Source organism: Hemitrygon akajei, unplaced genomic scaffold, assembly GCF_048418815.1.
Source record: "Hemitrygon akajei unplaced genomic scaffold, sHemAka1.3 Scf000056, whole genome shotgun sequence".
Classification (NCBI taxonomy): domain Eukaryota; kingdom Metazoa; phylum Chordata; class Chondrichthyes; order Myliobatiformes; family Dasyatidae; genus Hemitrygon; species Hemitrygon akajei.
The window spans coordinates 2357367-2371925 of record NW_027331942.1 but is presented as its reverse complement, the minus strand read 5'-3'; the positions used below and the strand labels follow the sequence as shown (position 1 = coordinate 2371925).

At 45.7% G+C, this 14559-nt stretch overlaps 1 protein-coding gene across 1 annotated transcript in view; it reads left to right on the top strand.

The window, feature by feature from the left end:
• Positions 1-5490: 5490 nt before the first annotated feature.
• LOC140721472 (uncharacterized) overlaps positions 5491-14559 on the top strand; it is a 32403-nt gene continuing 23334 nt past the window's right edge. Inside the window, exons 1-2 of the mRNA XM_073036295.1 lie at positions 5491-5543; positions 7689-7858. The gene's annotated coding sequence lies outside the window, so the exon portion shown is untranslated. The remainder of the gene's footprint in view (positions 5544-7688; positions 7859-14559) is intronic.

Below are 14559 nucleotides of genomic sequence, written 5' to 3'. Positions count from 1 at the left end.
AAACAGATGCATATCCTATCCCTAGGTTGGATGATTACATCGATAAGGCTGGAAAAGCTAAATTTCTTACAAAGATTGATCTGTTGAAAGGGTATAGGTGTGTTCCATTGACGGACAGAGGTAGAGAAATTTCTGTGTTTGTGACACCTGGGTTGTACGAATACAATGTTTTGCCATTTGGAATGAAAAATGCTCTAGAAACATTCCAGAGAATGATTGATTCTGTTATTCGAGGGTTGGAACACACAGATACCTATACTAATGACATAGTCACAGGGAGTGACACTTGGGAAGAGCATATCTCTGCGGTAGAAAAGCTGTTTGACAGGCTTTCCCAGGCCAGACTTACAGTTAACTTACCTAAGAGTGAATTTGGCCATGTCACTGTGACCTATCTTGGCAATGTTGTAGGTCAAGGCAAATTGGTTCCTGTTCAGGCAAAAGTCCAGGCAATTTTCTGAAGTTTCTATTCCGACTGGTAACAAGGCTCTTGGAAGGTTTCTGGGAACAGTTGGATATTATCGTAAGTTCTGTAAGAACTTTGCTTGTATCGCTTTTCCGCTGAGTAATCTCCTGAAGAAGGGCGAAAAGTTTGTTTGGACCGAGCCTTGTCAGAAGATTGATTGAAAATTATTATTTGAGATTAGGCCAATCAGTGTAGTGTCGTCAACAAATATAATTCACAGATTGGAGCTGTGAGTGGCGACACAAGTCGTGGGTGCACAGAGAGTAAAGGAGGGGGCCAGGGAGCAACCCTGAGGGTTATGTGTGCTGAGGGTCAGAGAGACAGAAGTGAGGGAGTCCACACTTAGCACCTGCTGGCGATCTGACAGGAAGACCGGGATCCAGCTGCACAAGGCAGGGTGAAGGCCAAGGTCTATGAGCTTCTTGTCGACACTTCACGCCTTGGTATGGCTACTGCTCTGCCTATGATTGCAAGGAACTGCAGAGAGCTTTGGAGAGCAGAGAACACCAGAGAAACAAGCATCTCCTCCATTGACTCTTCCTATACTTCCCCTACCTCAGAAAAGCAGGATATGAACTCAAAGATCCTCACAACCTGGACATTCTTGCTGCAAACCTGCTCTCCCTTCAAGGAAGCGATAGAAACACCTTAAAGTGCGTATCACCAGGCTCAAGGTCGGCTTCCTGTCTGTGGTTATAAGCCAAATGAATGATAAAATGGACTCGACCTCACAATGTAACTCGACGTGACCCTGCACCATATGTCTATCTGCACTGCACTTTCTCTGCAGCCATAATGCTTTGTTACAGTTATTGTCTTGTCGTATATCAGCTCAATGTACTGTCGTAATGTACTGATCTGTGTGGATGGTACGTCAGGCAAGATTTTCACTGTAGCTCAGTATGTGATGATAATAAACAATATCCCCATTTTAATTGTGTGGAAATATTAGACAGACTGAGCTTCTGCTCTGGAACCTCAGAAGGAAACTTAACTGTTGACTTTTCTGAGGAATACCAGTAAATAGAATAGGCTTCAATCTCACATTACGGTAACTGGGATCGTGACCGGTGGTGGGTCTCCCATATCAATATCAGAATCAGGTTTAATAGCACCGCCATATGCCAAGAAATTTGTTGTCTCTGCGGCAGCAGTAGAACCTAACTCATAACAATAGATTTTAACAGCTATGAATTACAAAAATATACATATTCTATAGTTAAATTAAATCAGTAGTACAAAATTTAAAAATAATACAAATGTAATAAACTATTTTAATTGTGTGGAACTATTTGACTGGGTTGTTGCTTTGGAAATTCTGGAGTGAACCGTACATATTTATGAGAAGCTCTGATAAATCAAAAGGCTAAATTCTCACATAAATGGGTCACACATCCAGAAACATCGGCTGCACTTCAGCCAGTAAAGAGTGGAATGAAACATGCTGAAAATATTGCAGAAAAAGAACATTGTCCACACGCAACGAGAGGAAGTGACAGATCCGGATCTCACGTCCTTGTCTGAACGAGGAAAGATGAAGCTACACGTACACATAAAGCAGTGACCCGCAGATGCTGCAGATCTGCAGAGAAACGTGACCAGGAAACGGGATCAGCTGACGGGTGGAGGGTCTCCCACCTGAACCGCTGACTCCGCTCCTCACCCTCACACGCATCCCGACTCATCCGTCACATTTCTCACATTATTCCATACTTACACCAGATACGTGTTTAGTTTTTCCCTCCATATCTTCCCTGTCCCTTTCCCTCCAGCCCCAGGTCACAGAGTCATGGGCTCAATTTCCATCCCAGTACAACACACAATTCAGACCCAAACAGGAAATGTTCAGTGTTCATTTAAATCAGTCTATGTTTATAAACACTAATTTCTATTCATATTCCTCCAGCCTCCCTGGACAGGAACACTGAAACATCAAATGAGAAACAGCAAGAGGGGGCCATTCAGCCCCTCTAACCATCAACAAGATGGCAGCTGCTCTCCCATCACACATGTTTCTGCACGATGCTCATTTCCTTGATCCCTTTGGTCTCCACATATCTGCAGGCCTCTGTTTTATGTGAGGACGATCACCGAGTATTCACTATCCTCTGTGGTGGGATTTACAGACATTCCCCACCCTCAGAGTGGAGACATTTCCCCTCATCTCAGTCCGGGGCAGTCCATCCCCTTTTTCAGAGACTGGGATTCCTGGTTCAACTGGTAATGATGTTGTGTATTTCAATGTGTTCACCTCTCAGTCCTCGATTCTCAAATGAAAGGGTTATCACATTTGATCTTTCTTATATGATGACCCACCACTCCAGGGACCAGTCTGGTGAATCTTCATTGCACTCTCTATAACAAATACTCTCTAACCTCTTTGTTAATCCTTTATGGAATTTATTTCCATCGTCTGCAGCCCCGTGTTGCCCCAAACACTCACCTCCCACCCCGTCACTATTTCCACCTTCCCACCTCCCCCCTCACCTGGATCCACCTCTCACTCCCCAGCTCTTGCCCCATCCCCACCCCTCACCTCTTTTCTGACTATTTCCCGTCCACTCTCAGTCCAGAGGGAGGGTCTCGGCCCGAAATGTTGATGGTCCATTTCCCTCCTCAGATGCTGCCCGACCCACTGAGTTCCTCCGGCAGTTTGTTCTTTGGTCTGTTTAACCCGTGTTAGTATGGGGAGTGGGATTTTACACCATATTCCAGGTACAGTCTCAACAAATCCCAAATAATTGTCACTTTGCCCGGACCACTGGCCCCGCTTGCAGGGCAACAGTCTGCCGGTGTTTGCCCCCCAATGTGGTGAATCCCTCTGCTCGCCACCACCGTGGGCTCAGACATTTCCACAGATGAGCCCCTCCTGTCCCCACCGGGACAAACATCCTGTCCGACCCGTCTCTCACCATCTTCATCCTTTCAATAAAATCCCCCTCTCCCTCCCTCACCCCGGGGAGCCGGCATCAAACCGACGGGCCGAGCGGTCTCCTCCTACCTCTCAGCGATACATCAGACTCCGGCCGCAGGAGACGCTGCACAAACTCCCCAACTTCCCTCGGAGGGAAATAGAAGTCAGAAAGCGGACATTTACATTGAGATTTGTTCCGCTCTGTCCAGACTCCGGCACCGCAGCGAGAGACGAACTCAGCGGGGTAACGCCCTCTCGGCTTGTCCGCTTTCGCTATTGGGTGTACCCAGTGATTGACATTCCTGCGCACCAATGGAAAAAGCGAAGCTCTTGAAGCTTTGTTTTTCAGCGGTGGGGGAGGGGATGGTCACGTGATTGGTAACTCAGCCGTTAAACCGATAAAGCTCGAGCTCTCCAGCGCGCGGGTGACGTAAGACACCGCGCACGTGAGGCAGATCCCGGTGTGGGGAGCCTATATGTGACGTCAGTCGCGTGGGAGGGCGGAGCTGTGTGACGTCATCCGTGGGAGGGCGCTCCCATTTGAAAACACCTGAATGGACGTTTCTGATGATTTCAGTGGGACAACAACATTAATCACGGGTTTCTTCACTGAATCCAGTGTTGTGAGATGTAAAGTCCCCGGTTATGTGTCCGGCTGTGCCGTGTTGATGGTGGAGTGGGCACCGTGGTGTTTGTCTCGATTCGGGTCACAACACCAGAATTGCCAGCGGGGTCCACACACAGTGTATTAGTCAACAGAAAATCTCTCGTCCCTGCAGTCTTTGTCCCCTGGTAAACTCAACACCCTGACAATGTGGACCATAGACACCCCTTCCTCTTTAAAGTCAGTTATACATTCAGACAGTTGATCGCTGAGGGGAATTATATTTATTGGTCATTAAAGTTCGCCCAGATTCGTTTGGACAGATTTGATGTTGAGTTCGGGGTGTCACCGTGAAAGGGCCGGACGGCCGAACTCTCTCCGTTGTCCAAACATCCTTCCAGGTGAGGCGACACTTCACCTGTGAATCTTCCCGGGTCGCCTATTGTGTCCGCTGCTCCCGATGCGGCCGCCTCTACACTGGTGACACCAGCTCCTCCGCAGTTGTGCGGGGTAGGGTTGTTTTTTTGGGGGGCGGATCGATGTTATTGTTCCCTTTTGTGCGGGAGGGGTGGGTTTTGGGGGTCGATGATCTGGATGTCATTCTTTTTGATGCGGGGGTGGGGTGGGAGTTTGATTTTTCTCTCTGAACGACTTTCATGCTCTTTCTTTGTTTTGTGGTTCTCTGGAGAAAAAAAACGCAAGAGTTGTGTATGGATACCTGCTTTGATAATAAACTGACCTTTGAACTATCCGCTCCCAGCGGGACTTTGCGCTGTCCAAACATTTTCATTCCGATTCCCATTCCCGATCCGACGTGTCAACCCATCCCCTCCTCTTGTGCCAAGTTAAGGCCACCCTCAAGGTCCAGGATCTGCACCTTATATTCCGTCTGGGTAGCCCCTCCCCCCAACCTGATGGCATGAATATTGATTTCTCTTTCCGGTGAACAAATCTCCCTCCCTCCCACTCCCTCTCTTTCTCTCTGACTTCTCACGACTGTCGACTCTTTTCGATAGATGCTGCCGGATCTGCTGAGTTCCGCCAGCATTTTGTTTGTGTTGCTGTGGATTTCCTGCATTTGCAGACTTTAAAGAGCAACCAGGAGAAAATCTGCAGATGCTGGAAATTAAAACAACACACACAAAATGCTGGTGGGACACAGCAGGCCAGGCAGCATCTATAAGAAGAAGCACTGTCGACGTTTCTGCCCGAAACGTCGTCCTGACGAAGGGTCTTGGCCCGAAACGTCGACATCGCTTCTCCCTATAGATGCTGCCTAGCCTGCTGTGTCCTACCAGCATTTTGTGTGTGTTGTTGTTTGAATTTCCAGCATCAGCAGATTTCCTCGTTTGTGATTTGCTTCTCCGTTGTCCCTCCCGCCTCCAATCACAGGAGGCGCTGCAGGGACCTCTGGCCACTAGTGGCGATGTGCAGACCTTCGGCCCCTGGTGTCGCTGTACGGTCCTCCGGCCACCGGTGGTGCTGCGGAAATCCTCCTGTTAAACGCATGCGCAGTGCCGACTACAGCTGCTGTTGGAGGTTCTCAGACTAGAGCGGGGGTGAGTGGGGTCTGATCCCGGCGGATTTCTGTAAATTGGGGGCCGGTTGCATTGGGAAAGGGCCGGGCCCGAGCTCTGCCGGACAGCTGGAGCAGGGGTGCAATGCCAATCTTTTCGCCGCCGGAGCTGTACGAGCGGTGATTGATAAGTTCGTGGCCTGTGTTAGAAGGCCTAAAGTCGTACAGCTCAAAGTTACATGCACTTGCAGTTCAACTCTTTGAGTGATTATGCAGAAAGTTTGAAATTAATAACTCTTGCGGTATTTCTGTTTCAGATAATGGAAAATTGCTAGTTTTTCTGAAATCTGCTCCTTCCACCTTAGGCCACGAATTTATCAATTACCCCTCGTATGTCACACCTAATTTGTGTACCTGCTCATTTCATGTACTGGGCAACTTCCTTGCCCCATTCGTGTGATGAGCAGGTACACAAATTGGGTGTATATACATATATATATATACATGAATAGGGCTTTTTATAATGTCGAACACTAAACAAATATGAAAGAAATATATATGAATTCCAGAGCTCCACAGAAATACAGTAATAGTTAAGACATTAACAAGATTTTTGCCAATCACTGCATTTCAGTATATAACTGGTACAATATAACATATAACACTTAATTTAATAATATGACAAAGTAATGCACGGTTGCATTCACTAATTATCATAAAATATAATTGTCAAGCAAGTGGAGTAATGTTGTTTGCTTAGAAGCCATAGGATTGTTAGTGAGAAAAATTTACTTTTGTATTAGCGAGTACTCCACGGATCAGCACAGTCACAGCTCCAGGATTTCACCAAAAACAATCAAATATCTTATTTTAATGTTATTAGTGGCATTTTCCCCCATCCACCAACCCCTATCCCCAGCCCCCACTTCTGTAAAATTCCCTCAATTTAATATGCAGCCACTGTTAAATTCCCCGCTTGTTTATTTTGATTTTTTTACAGAGGTGCTGGAGTGGCGCTCCGGTGAGCTCCGGCAGCACTGCACCCCTGTTTAGATCCAAGTAACATGGACCCGGGGATCAAGCTGACCGGGTTTACGAGGCGTTGAGCGAGTATTTCTGGTCTGGGATCAAGTGGGTTTTTTTCTGGAGTTCCTTTGGAAGCAATGCTGCTAATCTGAGGAGAGAATGAGTTTGTATTCCATCCTGTTCTGTGTTTGAACCAGTAGAAATAGACCTGGGGTGGGGGGTGGGGGGTTCAGTGTTTGAACTGTGTTTGGAAATTCCTCCTTGCTGTCACCTGTCTGTCAGACTGTGGAAAACAAACAGAAACTCAGTTTGCTGGAGATCTGCACTAAAAATGATAAATTCTGAATCCATTCTGACAAATGATTGTGAACCTGAATCGTTAACTTTGTTGTTCTCCCCACAGCAGTTCCTTACCTTTTGAGCGATTCTGGTGAATCCAGTTTCTTTTTATTCCATTCAGTCTGGAGTGGTTTAAATTTCCTGATTGTCTGTTATACTTGGGAATGTGTTCAGTGCAGTTGTTGCTAATGAGATTCACGTGAATAATCTCAGGAATGATCGGCTTTATGTATGAGGAGCATTTGATGGTTCTGGACCTGTGTTCAATAGAGTTCAGAGGGACGGTGGGGGTGGTGGAGGGATGTATGGTTAAGTAAATCTACCGAATGCTGAAAAGCCTGGATACAGTGGACATGGAGAGGATGTTTCCATTAGACGGATGCTTCCCTTCAAAACTGTGATGCGAAAAATTTCTTCAGCCAAAAGATGACTGATCTGTGGAATTTGTTGCCACAGAGGTTGGTTGAGGTTGCTATTTGGGTATATTTATGACAGAGATTAATATACTCATGATTGCTAAGTTGCTTCAGGGTTACAGGAGGAAGGCAGGAATATGGTGCTGGAATAAATCTCAGCCATAGTTGAGTGGTGGAGCAGACTCCATGGATCGAATCACCTAATTCTGTCCCTACATCTTATATCTTACCATGACTGAACGATGACTCCTTCCTATCCCATATCAGGTTTTGTGACGTGTCAGGGACAATTACAGATTTGTTCACTGAGATCGTTATATTTGTCTTCAATGTTTAGATTTCAGTGAGCAGAAATATTTTGTTCTCCTTTGTATTGTTATCATGCTTCATTATCTTTCGTGTTAAAGTTAGACCTGTGGTGAGAGATTTATTGGAAGAAAAGCCCACAACTGGAAGCAAACCACGACTGAAGATGAGGGAACAGCAGCAAGTGAACCAGCCCGAGGACTGAGAGCACCGACTGGAGAGAAACCCTTCTGACTCAGGGTTTCCAGTGATTCAGTCAGGAGCAAGTTTGGTGAGTCTCATTTACTCAAACACTGATCCTTTAGACATTACATGCCGTATTTTCTGGAGTATAAGCCAACCCCCATTTTCAAGGTTAAAAAAAGTGACTTAAGCTGACCCCTTTTATAAAGGTTTTTGATTTAACCAGAAACGATCACAAGATCTCACGTGCCGGTACTCAGCTTTGCCGGATCCGGAACCTGAAAATTTTGTGAACCGGTACCTGCTAAGAAAACAGGCTTACACATTGAAGAGCATTATAAGCGAATTCATAATAAATAAACCAGGGAGGGAGATTTTGGATTATGTCTCCAATGGTAAAGAAGCCTCTGAAATGCACCCCCACGAAACCATTTATCACCCATCGTAATTTTTTTAAAACATAACACGGGGTGGTGGGATCAGTATGTGTACTCTGTATTGAGTTTGTGACCACCATGTACAAAAGATTAAAATGAATGCGATATGATGCTGGCTTCAAGCTGAAGGTTGTTGATTCTGCTAAAGGAATGAATAATTCTGCAGCTTCTAAGAGGTTTAGTGTAAACGAGAGAGAGTGAGAGAGTGGAGAAAGGCAGAGGACACGCTGAGGAAAATGCCAAAGACGAAATGTGCAAACTGCGGGAAAACATGCCAGTGGCCAGAACCGGAAGAAAAAGTTTTAGAATGAGTGAATCACCAGCAATCATCCGGATACATTGTTACCAGAGAAATGATTTGAGTTCAAGCGTTGAAATGGGACGAAAAACACCATGAGGTCAGTGAAAATTTCAAAGCTATGCGAAGTTGGTACACCCGATTTATGAATAGACGTGATCTTGGGTTGAGACAAAAAACAAAGATTGCTGAGAAAATTCCCGTGGGGAGTTGTTGTTTACGTTCAAGAATGGTGCTGGATGGACGAAGCCGGTTGCTTGAAGTGGGTTAAAGAGGTGTGGCGTCGAAGGTGTCAGGAAGGAAAAGTGGCTACTTGTCTGGGACGTGTTCAAAGCGCACTTGTCAGGTGAGACAAAAGCAGCATTGAAAGCTGAAAATACGGACATTGCAGTCATCCCCGGTGGTTTGATCTCCGTGCTCCAGCCACTAGATGTCAGTTTAAACAAACCAAAGAATTCATGCGTTGAGAGTGGAACAAATTTGACTCAAAAGCAACCAATAAATCCGACCTGTCTTCCCTGTATTCGTTTCTCCAAATTTGGCACCCTTTGTATAAGCTGACCCCTTAACCAAAATTTAGGGCCAAATTCTTGGCTTATATACTGGAATTTACAGTATCTGTACAAAATAAAGTAGGGAATAGTTGAGGTGAGAATGAATGTATCAGTTAAGTCTGTCAGACCCAGTTGCAATCACTCCAGGTCTGGTAATGTACTGTCAGTGTCCCAGCTCTTTAACGTCACTCACATTCCCTCAGTGTTTGCTCATTTGAAGAACTTGCAGTTTCTGAAGTAGCTTTTGGTTGGTTCTGAGTGTGGAGAGGGAAAGAGGGGTGTTTATATTTACTATCTTACAAAAAGAAGTAATTGTTAGCAATTACTTGCTGCAGGCTGATTACCCATTCCCTGTACATTCTCCAGCAGATTATTGACATAGATGACAAGTAGCAATGGGTGTCACCCTGGGGAGCTCCAGGAGACACGGGCCTTGATTCCAATAAACAGCCTCCCATCATCACCATCTGCTTCCTGCCATTGAGCTGTTCCCAGACTCTAGGCTCTGTGACAAACACAATGGTAGCAGCAAGATTAGACAGTGATTAATATAGAGATTTGTTGCTTCCTGACAGCTGTCTGATGCAATGGACCAGATCCTCCTTTGCTTACAAGTAAATCTTCCCTAGGACCCATTCTCCCGGGTCACACTGTGTCCGATAACCCACATCCCCAACCTCCCTCCACCCCACCAGTAGCCCCACAACTTTCCCACCATTTACCCCACACCCGTACACGTAAACAGATCCTCGTTACCCCCATCCACTCTCACAGCTTGGGGAACCAGAACTAACTGATCCTACATTCCCGGCCCAGACTGTCCAGCCGTCTGGCTCGGACCCGGCCCTTTCCCACTGCAACCGCCCTTCGATTTACACAAACCCGAGATCAGATCCTTCCTCATCGCCACCCAACCAGGCTCAGAGCTCGTTAATGAGTGGCACCTTGTCAAAGGTCTGAAAATGCAAGTACACAACATCAACCAATTCTCCTTTATCTACCCTGCTTATTATTTCTCAAAGCATTCCAACAAATTTATCAGGCAAGATTTTCCCTTGAGGAAACAATGCTGACTCCAGCCTATTTTATCTTGTGCCTCCAAGTGTCCCGAACTCGCATCCTTAACAATCGACTCCAACATCTTTCAAACCACTGTTAGACTAAGTGGCCTATAGTTTCCTTTCTTCTGTCTCTCTCCCTTCCTGAAGAGTGGAGTGACTTTTGCAATTTTCCAGTCTTCCAGAGCCATTTCTTCAGTTTCCAAAGAACCTTCTCTCTTGCTGTGGTCCCTTCTGTGCAGGTCCCACCTTCCCTGGAAGAGAGGCATGGAACCAAAAATCCTATCCACTCTCCCCTACACATGCCTGACGTCACATCTGTGGTTCCTTCCGTCTGCGGGTTTGTTTCTCGTGGTTGTGCAGTTTAATTTTTCTTTTGTTCGGACAAGCGAGTAAGATCCAGGTCTGTCACGTACCCTCATTGTGGGTGGGCATTCTTTTTTCATCGTCTCCATTCCACTGTTACAAATTCTCGAAGTGCAGCCAATGTTTCAAGATATATACCCCGATTAATGCAAGAGGGAAGCCTTTTCTGTTTTTCCGGGCTTCTCAAACATTTGAACACTTCAGTGAAATCTCCCTCCAGGAGTTCCAGAGGTTATGCTCTGTCTGTCTAATATTCCCACACAGCTAAAGTGGGGAATCGTTTATTATTGTCATGTACCGCACTTAATTTTAACCCGTTATTCACAAGAGTCTAAGAATCATTTCTTACATCCCCCAATACCCTTAAAACTCCTTTTTATTATTGCACGATAACCTTTCAGAACAGATTGTCACTTCTACAACATGATACAAAACATGGCCAAAGGCACCGTAGGATACAGACAATAATCAAAACTAATACAATCAGACTTCCAAAATCCAAAAACAACCCCCAGAATTCCCCGAATATATTGAAGGGCCAGGGCCACCCCCCTGCCTTACTGGTCCCAAAATTGTGCAGCTTACTGCCAACATCTTGAATTTTCTGAATCTCTTGGGTTATGTGTTTAGACAAGTCAGTAATATTGGACGATTCGTCAGGGATATAAGGACAGCATTCCTTAGCTAAGATAGCACAGGTCCCTCCTTTTTCTGCTAATATAAAGACTTGGGCCATCCGATTCTGTCGCACTGTTTGGCGAATTGCAATCATCTCAGTTACCTGTGCTTGAGTGTCAGTCACTGCTCCGGCTGTATTATTGGCCAGTTCTTCTAGAGCGGCTGGTAAATTAATTATTTCCCTGGAATTTCTGGTTACCCCGTAGGAGGGAGAGGCAATCATCCGAAATCTCTCAGATTCGGTTATACCCCTTCATTGCCTGTTCCAATGGGGTTGATCCTGAGACTGAGGCAGGATCCTCAAGTGTGGCACAAGGTCGGCCAAGTAGCAACAACCACTCCAACCCTCGTCCCCCCTCGAGAACCCGTCTGGTGGGGTGTGGTTCCATGCCGCTGCCCTGTTCTTTCTCCCGGCAGCCAGGGATAGGACCTATTTCCACAAACACAATAAGCTCCATTTAGTGGTCCAGGGGTATCATAAGTTTGACTCTTGGTACAGTTACTACTTCCCACTTGATAGGGTGCACTCTCATTCTGGGTACACCAACAAGTAGCACTAACCACTGCTGGAGATGTAACTCTTATCCTCGGCCATAGCTTGGAGAAGTCTTGTGGAGGAGATCTATGACTCCAACCCTCAAAGCAACACCATCCCCCGTCTCACCTTCCAGACCTGGATATGGTGCAATTGACAATGTTACCATTACGGCTATCAGAAAACACCAGAACTGAATTGACTCCACTAGTATTCAGAGGCACCACTGACATAGTCTTACCCTGTTGGAGAATCCGGGCACATACCCAATGTGCTCCCCGCTCAACTTGCTCAGCGTAGGTGTGGCAGAGGGACAGGAAAGTGTTAAACTGGGGGCCTCCCGAGACAGGGGCAGGTTCCCTTAGGGTCATTAAAATCAGCATTGACCAGTACATTATTCAGTCCTTATCAGTTCTGCCAGTAACGTGTTTACAGTCCGTTCGATATATCCATCGGAGCTGCCCTTCCACCATCACTGCAGGAGGTGTTGTCAGTAGCACTTGTTACAGTCCTCTCCACCTTGGTTCCAACTTCTTACCATCCCAGTTCCTGAGCAGGACAAAATCTCCAGTCTTGATGGTGGAGTGGTCACCTTTAGTTTGGGTTTTGTCCTCTCGATAGGCCTGTCGTACCAGTGAATGCAAGCTTGATGTTGTTAATTTGCATAAGTATTTTCCCATCTCCTCCCCCAAGGTATGCATATCCAATGTTGCAGGTAAGCTCTCAGGGAGGAGCGGCAAACAAGGTCGGGGTCCCCATGGGGTTCTCATGGGCTTCCCGTAGATAATTTCTGCAGGTGATTTCTTACTTGATGGCGTGATTCTCATATGGAATAGGACTAAGGGTAAAACCTTCAACCAGAGCATTTCAGTTTCTTGTGTAAGTTTTGCCAACTTATCTTTCAACTGGCTCCTTCCACTATGTCGCTGCATTCAGATGATAGGTGCAGTGGAACTGCTGTTTTATAGCAAGTTCTTTACAGATTTCCTCATTTATTTTGGCCCATTGTCCTGGCTGATCATTTCCGGAAGTCCATAGCGAGGAGTTATTTCTTTTAGCAATATGTTCACAACAATCATAGTGGTAGGAACAGCTTCAATCCATCTGCTAAATACATCTACTATCACTGAACAATACCTATAACAGTGTACTCCAGGTAATTCTATAAAATCAAGTTGCAAACAAGAAAAAGGTCCACCAGGCAAGGGGGTAGTTCCGGAACCACAAGGCATCCCCTTTCCAGCATTTGTTTTTTTTTACAGTTTAAGCATGCTTTGGCTCGCTTTTCAGCTGCTTTCTGGAAATCAAGATTGTAGTAATGTATTAACCATCCCCTCCTTGCCCAAGTGTGTACAATTATGTACATGATCTATCAAAATAGGTAAGAACACGGAGGGAACACAGATCTGTCCCGCAGGGGACACCCATAAATCTGTCTGAGGTTCGAGGTGGCAACCCATGTGGGACCATAGTTTGCTCTCTCCTTCAGGGGCGTCCCCCTGTTAGTTACGTATTTCCCACAAGTCCGGCATACTTGTCCTTAGATTTTGTCTAATAGGAGCTTGCTGGGTTCCCCAGGGGACTAAAAGTGTGGTATTCAAGGCTGTCTGTTTGGCAGCTGCATCAACCCTAGCATTACCCTTAAACATCTCATCACATTCCCCGGTATGGGCTGCACTTTTAATAACAGTCAAAACTCGAGGTAGCTGTAGAGCGGTGAGTAAGTTGTCTACAAAGGTAGCATTACTAATGCGGTGGCCAGAGGAAGTCAGGAATCCCCAAAGCCTCGTAGTCAGTTCATGACGGGAGTCCGTGTAAAAGTCCGCACTTTAGTCTGTTGCTAGGATACAGGCAGGAGTCAGAGCAAACAGCTCAGCCTTCTGGGCGGAGTCAGCCGATTCAAAAGAGGCCTGCTCAATTACACTGGCATGCAAAAGTTTGGGTACCCCTGGTCAAAGTTTCTGTTACTGTTAAACGAGTAAAGGTTGAACTGATTTCCAAAAGACATAAGTTAAAGATGACACATTTCAGTAATATTTTAAGCAAGGAAACTTTTTTTTTAATTTCCATCTTTTACAGTTCCAAAATAACAAAAAAGGCAAAGGGCCTGAAGCAAAAGTTTGGGCACCCTGCATGGTCAGTACTTAGTAACACCCTCTTTGCCAAGTATCACAGCTTGTAAATGCATTTTGTAGCCAGCTAAGAGTCTTTCAATTCTTGTTTGCGGGGTTTTCGCCCATTCTTCCTTGCAAAAGGCTTCTAGTTCTGTGAGATTCTTGAGCCATCTTGCATGCACTGCTATTTTGAGTTCAATCCACAGATTCTCGATGATGTTTAGGTTGGGGGACTGTGAGTGCAACTCATTATCTTGTTGCAGAAGCCATCCTCTTTTCATCTTCGGCTTTTTTACAGACGGTGTGATGTTTACATCCAGAATTTGCTGGTATTTAATTGAATTCATTCTTCCCTCTACCAGTAAATGTCCCCGTGCCACTGGCTGCAACACAAGCCCAAAGCATGATCGATCCATCCCCGTGCTTAACAGTTGGAGAGGGGTTCTTCTCATGAAATTCTGCACCCTTTTTTCTCCAAACATACCTTTTCTCATTGCCATCAAAGAGTTCTATTTTAACTTCATCAGTCCACAGGACTTGTTTCCAAAATGCATCAGGCTTGTTTAGATGTTCCTTTGAACCTTCTGAATTGAACTCTGGGCTCTTTGGCTTTAACCCAGGGCAAACCCAGACAGTGATATAGGGAAGCACCAGTCCTGTCTGTCGCCAAAGGAAATCCGGAACTTCAGGCAGTAATGCGCTGACCTCTTTTCCTTTAATCTCCCCAATCACCGTGACTGGGAACTTCT